The following is a 9,357-nucleotide window of genomic DNA, read 5'->3' as shown; positions in this document are numbered from 1 at the left end:
TTACCTCAACTCTTCTGGTATTTCTCTCTGTAAATGCAGTCAGAACTGAATGTTTCAACCTTTCTCCTTGCCAAACAACATTTAACAATCTGTAGACATTTTCCATAACTTGCAGCGAATTCTCATGATTTGGGCTTTTCCTGCAGACGAGCGTGCTTTGTTCTAAACTTTTTGGTAGCTCTTCCTACGGGCTTAAGAGTCATTCTAAGAAAAGGAAGAAATCAAAATGGTGCGTTCCATTTTCTCCACTTCTCAGTTATAATTTTTGTGAAATGTGCAAACAAATTCATTTTTTGGTAATCAAGTATGAAGTTAGAATTATAATTCAACATTTACAGAAATAAAATGTCCAAAAGCAAAATAAAATTCATTCCTTCATCACGGATCTCACTCTTTGGACACATCACCAGCAGGCAGGGCTTGCAATATGCAAAGAAATGTGCTCACAATGACCAGCACAGACACTCGCACACGCTGAGACACAAAAGCACTACTCCAGTCACCTACAGACACGCACCAGATTAGTGGAGCCGCACGCTTAAAAGCCACAAACAGCAGGAACTTAATTGAAGCGCACGGGAACCAAAAGGATGTCCTGAGCATATCAAATGGTTTTCCCCTCGCCACTAAGATTGTGGCGCACACTTCTGAACCAATGGGTCATCATTATCAAATAGAGGCATGACTCACCCTCTCGCACTCTGCCGCCACAATTCCATCTCTCCCTCACTCTCAGCGCCTCCCCCCTTTTTCCTCCCCATTATCAATGAGACACATGACTGCTCACAGCTGCAATGCATCGAGGGAGCCATGAAACAGGTCAAAATAAATATTCTCCAAACACATGCTTCAGACTCTCAGTACTACAGCAAAATAGCCTGTGAAAGACTGGGAGGAAATAAGGTGAACCTGCACTGAAAAATGTCTGATCTACTCCGTGCGTTTATGAGGCGAGGCTCGCTACGAATGCGGCGAATGAGTTTGGCTGCACGTTCCCCGTTTGTATCTGGGATTGGATATTTGAAAATGAAGCCAAATTATTGAGATCAGCAGAAAATGTGTTTGCTTTCCTGGTATCCAAGGTGAAAAGCAGGTTTTTGATGTTTAGAGTTGGGATGGAGGCCGATTTTCTTATTTTAGTCATGATTTTTGGTCCTTGTTTGCAATTTCATGCAAAGTGCTTTATTAGCCTGTCCTCTGGTTATTTGTACAGCCCCGTGTCATGAGTACTACTCATTCACCAATCATCACACCTGCCTTGTGCTGTAATTTAGCCCTCAGCATATAAACCCATGTTAACTTCTTTTTCCTTTAAGGCTCTGATAAAATCTGTTTGATTATTATAGAGTAAGGTGTGGCAGCAAAATCTCTATTAGCCCAATCTAATATTATTCAAATTCAGCCCTTGAGACTTTGCAGTTGAGCTTTAAAAAAATACAACAACAATATCTGCATTTTAACTTAAACCAGCAAAGGTATATCAATATGGAGAGCCATTTCAGCCAAAATTAAATAAATAAATAAATGGGTGAAATAAATGAGTAAAATAAATCAAAAAATGAAGAAAATGAGTGAAATAAATAAATAATTTGTTAAATAAATAATTTAGCTTTTTCATTAACCCATTTTTTCATTTATTTATTTTTCATATTATCAATTTCTCAATTTCCCTTTTTTCATTAATCTATTTTTCATTTACCCACTTTTCATTAATCTATTTTTCATTTAACCATTTTTTAATTTAGCTTTTTCATTAACCCCATTTTTCATTTCTTTATTTTTCATATTATCAATTTCCCAATTTCTCTTTTTCATGAATCTATTTTTTATTTATCCCTTTATCCATTTACCCATTTTTCATTAATTTATTTTTCAATTAACCTCTTTTCAATTTCCCTTTTTTACTAACCCAATTTTTTCATTTATTTATTTTTCAGATTATCAATTTCTCTATTTCTCTTTTTCATTAATCTATTTTTCATTTGTCCATTTTTCATTTATCCCTTTATCTATTTACCCATTTTTCATTAATCTATTTTTTAATTTAAACATTTTTTGATTTCCTTTTTCCTTTAACCCGATTTTCTATTTCCCAGTTTCATTAATCAATTTATCATATATCCCTTTTTTATTTACCCAATTTTCTTTTATCTATTTTTCATTCAACATTTGTTTGTAAAATCTTTACTTTTCCCATTTTCCAATTCCCCTTATTTATTTAGTATTTCCTTATTTTCTTATTTATCACATTCTATTTCCCCGCAAAACTTAGGAAAAAATAAATGCAAATGAGAAGAGGCACGTCATCAGGCTACAACTTCCCCAATTGGTTGGTTAGCGTCACACCCATACTTTGCTTCAAGAAAGATGGCGACCTACTAACGGGTTATCAATAAGCTGAAGCTCATTAACTTCATTAGAAAATAGTGTTATTACTCCTGACTTTAGTTCTCGTGTGGCCGCTCAGACAGAACGTGTTTCAGTTGGCGGCTCTCATGGACTCAGAGCTTCACCGTTGGGAGTTTTTATAGTTTGAACGAAGCGGCCGCTGAAGTTGGCTTACGATTGAAGGTTCGGGACACCTTCGTAGCTACCAGCTGTGATCCAACTATAAGGAGCAACTTTACTGTACATCGTAAGTGAACTGCAATATCCAGAGGCAGCTACGGAGCATCGGGCTGAAAGAATGAGAGTGGAGAGCCTTGGAGATCTGCATCGGAGGCCATCTTTCAGACATGCACCGCTGCTGTCCGTCCAGGATCCTCCGGTTGCCCAGACGTTACACGGTAAGCTACTAACGCTGATGTTTGTTTTCCAACTACAGTCATATTTAATCAATAGGGCTCAATTACGATCGTGGGAGGGTTTGAGTTGATCTCGGCAATAGGTGACAAACTGAACGCCTCCAGGATGTTGAGACCAGCACGTCCTCTGATCCAATACATCTTATTAAGGATAAAATCAACAAAACGTGTTCAAATTAATGCCCCAACAGGTTGATTAAAGACAGTAAAAAGGTAGGAGTGGTTTCGAGTCGATCGCCTTGTTTTACCTTTGTAAACAGACAACCTGAATACAGTGACCTTTAGTGAGGGTACAGAATGGAGAATGGATAAAAGCTGAACTCCTGCTACAATCTTTGCCTCTCTTGGTTACATCCCTGAGGTGTGCCAAGTGTGGCCCACATGCATATGCACTGTTGAAAATGAGAAGCTGACATTCACAAATGACATTGAAATAAATTCTAGTCCAACTTCTGGTTTGTTGCTATTCCTCTGGATCCTGTTGGAGGAAAAATATCCCAACTTCACAAGATGTGGCTTCAACCTAACTCCTGTCAGTCTGAAGCTTCTCATATTTAGGTCATCAAACCAAAGTTCAGATCTACCATAACTGGTACCATCGCCACCAGGTCAAAAGTACAGCTTTTTGGCGCAGCACATTTATTAATGTTTCCATCATGTATGTTTTCAGATGCAGACCATCCTGCAGGCCTCTGGTCTCAGTGTTTCCCTTCAGACTCCCAGTGGGCTCACAGCTTCAGGATGACCAGAGACCTTCACCTTTCTGGAGCAGGAACAGTCGGCCAAATGCACTGGTGACACATTCATTTAAAAAAATGTGTCTGTTCTTATACCATTGATATGCATTAACCGTTTGTATTTTACCGTTTTGAATAAACAAACTGTTTGATTATTATGAAATCTGTGTTCCTTCTAATATGTGAAGTTCTAATTTAATCAAATCTCATGTTTTCACGTCCCAGAGACAATAAAATGATTGTTTGTGGCTTAAAGTAAACGAAACAATCTTAATAGAACAAAGCTACAAAAATGGAATACAGATTGAAAGTTTTGGACCCGTTTTATTTTTTGGTTTCATTACACTGAAGATTCTTCAACATGAAGCTAAACAGTGAGTGGAGGACCTTGTATGTACGACAACGTAGAAATGAACAAACATGACATATTGGGTTCTTAATAGCAACCCTAGCAGTTATTTTACACAGCTTGGTTTATTGAATAATGATTGTGTTCATTTACGGACGCCTTCAATTGGAAATCTGCAGTCTGAAGTGTCAGTGAAATAGTTTAACCAGTCAGTCCTCAGGTCGTCTGCCCTGCATGTTTCAGGCCTCAGTAAATGTCTGATGGATGAGCTAATGCTATCGTTTGTATCAGGTGCTCTGGAACAAACACTTTAAAATGTTAATGTCCTGTATAACAGAGTGATATAGACAAATGTTTTCATCTCACTGTGTCATTTCCACTCTATAGCTGAAGTTCATCACATTTCTGGATGTTCTGTGTTTCAGTTAAATTGAAGTTAGCAGGTTTTTAATCAGGGCCACAACACCCTGTGTGTGTTGGGTTTAAGAAAAGAGGCTGCTCTGTTTGAGCACCAGCATTAATATTTCCTCTGATGTTTGGGTGAACTCTTCTCTGTGGAGGTCGGCCGTCTCTCTGGTTCTTCCTGAAGGAGACCCATCAGGAGTTCTGGTGCTGCTCACAGTGCAGACGGTTCTCCTCACTGTCAGCCCTGGTCCCTCTCAGCCAGAACCTCCAGTCATTCTGTTCCTTCACCCTTGAATAAACATAACAGAATATGTTCTGGGTGTTATGATTCATTTGTTAATTGAAACAATGTTTAGTATCAAAATAAGATTAATTTATTTCCTTAACAGTTCCTTCTCCTATTCCCTCAGAACGGCAGAGTTTAGGAGTGACTAATTACATTTACTTAAATATAGTTGAGTAACTTTTTGAAACTCAAATGAACTTTTAGGAATACTCTTACTATGCTGAACTTTTTACTTTTACTCAAGTCATTTTATTATGAGTCATCACTATTATTTAAACTAATTTTTCATTTTGTCTTTAAAATACCAACATTTCCACTGAACTTAATATTTTGGGCCTTCTAATTGTGTAATTTTTTTTAGATATGAAATAATAACTTGATCAGTTACTCAGTACTGATCAACTTTTTACCAAATGCTTCTTTACTCTTGTTTAATTTCTTATTCAGCTACGATTTACTTTGAGTAAAAACATGTTGAAGTGCTACTGTTATTCCTGGAGGATAAATTGTGGGTTCTCTGTCCACCTCTAAGGAACAGTAACCACATGTTGAGGCACACGTTGACCAAAAACAGGGAAACTAAGGTGGGCAAGTTATACATACAAAGAAATACTTAAATTAATAGTCATATTTACTTTATATGCATGTGGGCCACACTTGGCACACCTCAGGGATGTAACCAAGAGAGGCAAAGATTGTAGCAGGAGTTCAGCTTTTATCCATTCTCCATTCTGTACCCTCACTAAAGGTCACTGTATTCAGGTTGTCTGTTTACAAAGGTAAAACAAGGCGATCGACTCGAAACCACTCCTACCTTTTTACTGTCTTTAATCAACCTGTTGGGGCATTAATTTGAACACGTTTTGTTGATTTTATCCTTAATAAGATGTATTGGATCAGAGGACGTGCTGGTCTCAACATCCTGGAGGCGTTCAGTTTGTCACCTATTGCCGAGATCAACTCAAACCCTCCCACGATCGTAATTGAGCCCTATTGATTAAATATGACTGTAGTTGGAAAACAAACATCAGCGTTAGTAGCTTACCGTGTAACGTCTGGGCAACCGAAGGATCCTGGACGGACAGCAGCGGTGCATGTCTGAAAGATGGCCTCCGATGCAGATCTCCAAGGCTCTCCACTCTCATTCTTTCAGCCCGATGCTCCGTAGCTGCCTCTGGATATTGCAGTTCACTTACGATGTACAGTAAAGTTGCTCCTTATAGTTGGATCACAGCTGGTAGCTACGAAGGTGTCCCGAACCTTCAATCGTAAGCCAACTTCAGCGGCCGCTTCGTTCAAACTATAAAAACTCCCAACGGTGAAGCTCTGAGTCCATGAGAGCCGCCAACTGAAACACGTTCTGTCTGAGCGGCCACACGAGAACTAAAGTCAGGAGTAATAACACTATTTTCTAATGAAGTTAATGAGCTTCAGCTTATTGATAACCCGTTAGTAGGTCGCCATCTTTCTTGAAGCAAAGTATGGGTGTGACGCTAACCAACCAATTGGGGAAGTTGTAGCCTGATGACGTGCCTCTCCTCATTTGCATTTATTTTTTTCCTAAGTTTTGCGGGGAAATAGAATGTGATAAATAAGAAAATAAGGAAATACTAAATAAATAAGGGGAATTGGAAAATGGGAAAAGTAAAGATTTTTCAAACAAATGTTGAATGAAAAATAGATAAAAGAAAATTGGGTAAATAAAAAAGGGATATATGATAAATTGATTAATGAAACTGGGAAATAGAAAATCGGGTTAAAGGAAAAAGGAAATCAAAAAAATGTTTAAATTAAAAAATAGATTAATGAAAAATGGGTAAATAGATAAAGGGATAAATGAAAAATGGACAAATGAAAAATAGATTAATGAAAAATAGATTAATGAAAAAGAGAAATAGAGAAATTGATAATCTGAAAAATAAATAAATGAAAAAATTGGGTTAGTAAAAAAGGGAAATTGAAAAGAGGTTAATTGAAAAATAAATTAATGAAAAATGGGTAAATGGATAAAGGGATAAATAAATAGATTCATGAAAAAGAGAAATTGGGAAATTGATAATATGAAAAATAAAGAAATGAAAATGGGGTTAATGAAAAAGCTAAATTAAAAAATGGTTAAATGAAAAATAGATTAATGAAAAGTGGGTAAATGAAAAATAGATTAATGAAAAAAGGAAATTGAGAAATTGATAATATGAAAAATAAATAAATGAAAAAATGGGTTAATGAAAAAGCTAAATTATTTATTTAACAAATTATTTATTTATTTCACTCATTTTCTTCATTTTTTGATTTATTTTACTCATTTTTTATTTATTTCACCCATTTATTTATTTATTTAATTTTGGCTGAAATGGCTCTCCATATATAAAGAGTACAGTTACTATGACAAATCTACTCAATTAAAATGAATAAAACAAATTTTATAAGAGCTTTTAATTCAGCCTAAACTTAAACACATATCATACTGACCATCTTCTTGCTGTCCACTGGTATTTTAAAGGTTTGACTTCAGTGATGAGCTCCAAGTCTTTGAGGTTGGGAAGTCTCCTTAACACAGTGGAGAAAGATTTTACTACTGAAAATGATATAAAGCTGCTGTCACCAACATATTTGTGTAAACTAAAGATTTATAATAATTGTAATTAGAAATATGAGCCAGGTGAGTTGATGAGTATGCAGGAGTTTGTAATACCTCTCAGAGTTGGGCATCCAACACTGGTACTTACAAAGATGAAACAAAGTAAAAGATGCATCAACACTGCATCCAATTACAAAAGCATGACTCATGGTTAAAATATTGTCATTTTAAACATTTCTCACCAACAATCTCAACTGCTTTGATTTCTCTTTGCATAAAATAGTTCATTAAGATAAAAGTCATTCATTCGTTTTTATTGCCGCTTGTAGAAGAGCAGTTTCTATAGGAACAAAGTTTAAAGGCTCTGTTTTAAGTGAACAGGGATCAGTTCATCAAACCTGATGTCCTTTTCCAGGATTTTTTGCTTGACTTGAGGAACAGACCAAATGCCTCATTTTCTTTGAACTTGCAAGAGGCTGACACACTTTGGATAAGAGGCGACTCTGAGAGGAGAAATAAAAATAGCCAAGATGTCTCCCTCAGAAGGCCGTCTGTCAACTTCGAATGGTTACAAACTCTTCCTCCTGTATCATCACACACAAAGCTCTTTCTTCCATCGCATCTCTCCCATTTTTACAGCTGCTACGCTGGCTCCCCATCAACTCCGGGATCCGATTTAAACTGCCCCTCATCGCTTTCAAGGCCATCCACCGCCTCGCCCCACATTACCTGTCCCAGCTTCTCCGCTTTCACAAGCCCTCCTGTTCCCTCAGGTCCTCTGCCTCCATTCACCTCTCCGTCTCCTCCATCCTCCTCAGCACCATGGGGGCCAGAGCCTTCTCTTTTTCTAGCTCTTACATCAGGTGCCACCTGATATCTGGACCATTGACTCACTTCCTCTGTTTAAAATCCCGCCTCAAAACACATCCTTTCAAATCTGCGTATCCTCCGGATGAAACAGTGCGACTACATGCAGCCCTCAACATGTCTAGGGTTCAATTCCTGGTGTCAGGCCATTTGCTGCACGTCGTCCTCTGCTCTCCCCTACATCCTTCCTGTCCATTTACCTCTCAATGAAAGGCGCTAGAGCCGAAAAACTGATGATTTAAACATAACACTACAGTTCAGTGAAAAGGTCGAACCGTACCGTCCCATTCCTGTTAACCATCACACAGCTCTCTTGTAGGGACTCCTCTCTGAATCCTCCAAACACGGAGAGCGTCTCCAGTTCACTCTTCACGAGGACTCTGATGACGAGAAGCGGCATGCAGACACACGCGGGAGCAAAATTGAGACCTTGTGAACATTTTCACTTTGGATTATTTTTGAAATCCAGCATCAAGACAAGAGGGACAATCACACACTAAATGACTGCACTGCGCTTAGCCAGCAATCAGGCTTCACAACTGCAGTCGTGCTCAAAATAAATCTGTTTTAAAAGAGTAAAATAAAAAAAAAATCACCACCTTCCCTTGCAAACATTTGGCTTCATATATTCTTGAAATATGACAGCGTATGTGGTACATGTTTTATGTAGTGCATCAGTGTGTGCTCGCATGTGGGGGGGAAAACTACTTGCATTGCATGATTTTTTAAATGTTTTTTTCTTAAGCACAAAAGGATCATAAAATGGAAAGGTGTTTAGTTAGATTGTGGCTCTTTAGAGTGACTCAGTCTTGCTTCAAATTTAAATTTGCTCCAAATTTAGCACAGTGGACGTTAAACTCAGACAAGTGTGTACCTTTTCATTATCCTTTGATAATTTGTCATCTTACTTAAAATTATTAACCAACAACATTTTGTGCTTATTCTACCCATCCCATTTTTCGATCTTCTGGTGTAAAAACAAAATAGAGGCACAAAGAATAAGCATCTGACGTTTCTATTTTTACTGTAAAAAGGAGAGATGGTAGCTCTTCTGCAGATTAAATACTATAATAGAGATAATTAAATGACAAAAAAAGTACAATACTTTTATGAGCAACAAGCCAAGAACCTCCATCAATAATTCACTGAATTTTGTTCAGGAATCATTTGCTTCTGTTACACAGCAACAGCAGAGTTGGATTTTAACACGAGACACTAAATATAGATCATATGTACTCATAAGGAGGTTATATATCAATGCTAAATATGTTGGAAGTGTACAGAAACCATCTTTTAATTGAAAATATATGAAGGTTATTCATAGAAGC

General features: G+C 37.3%; 2 long non-coding RNA genes across 2 annotated transcripts; one reads left to right on the top strand and one right to left on the bottom strand.

Moving 5' to 3' along the window:
- The first annotated feature begins 1,558 nt into the window (after nucleotides 1-1,558).
- Nucleotides 1,559-3,704, top strand: LOC145552816 (uncharacterized). The gene is made up of 2 exons (XR_014088937.1): nucleotides 1,559-2,786; nucleotides 3,475-3,704. It is a non-coding gene; the product is annotated as an uncharacterized LOC145552816 (long non-coding RNA).
- Nucleotides 3,705-3,845: 141 nt separating this feature from the next.
- Nucleotides 3,846-6,632, bottom strand: LOC145552817 (uncharacterized). The gene is made up of 2 exons (XR_014088938.1): nucleotides 5,627-6,632; nucleotides 3,846-4,584 (listed from the first exon to the last, which is right to left on the bottom strand). It is a non-coding gene; the product is annotated as an uncharacterized LOC145552817 (long non-coding RNA).
- Between the last annotated feature and the right edge of the window lie 2,725 nt (nucleotides 6,633-9,357).

This window comes from Poecilia reticulata, chromosome 9, assembly GCF_904066995.2.
Source record: "Poecilia reticulata chromosome 9, P_reticulata-male-v2, whole genome shotgun sequence".
NCBI lineage: Eukaryota > Metazoa > Chordata > Actinopteri > Cyprinodontiformes > Poeciliidae > Poecilia > Poecilia reticulata.
The sequence above is the reverse complement of the archived record's forward strand: the minus strand, read 5'-3'. Positions and strand labels throughout refer to the sequence as shown.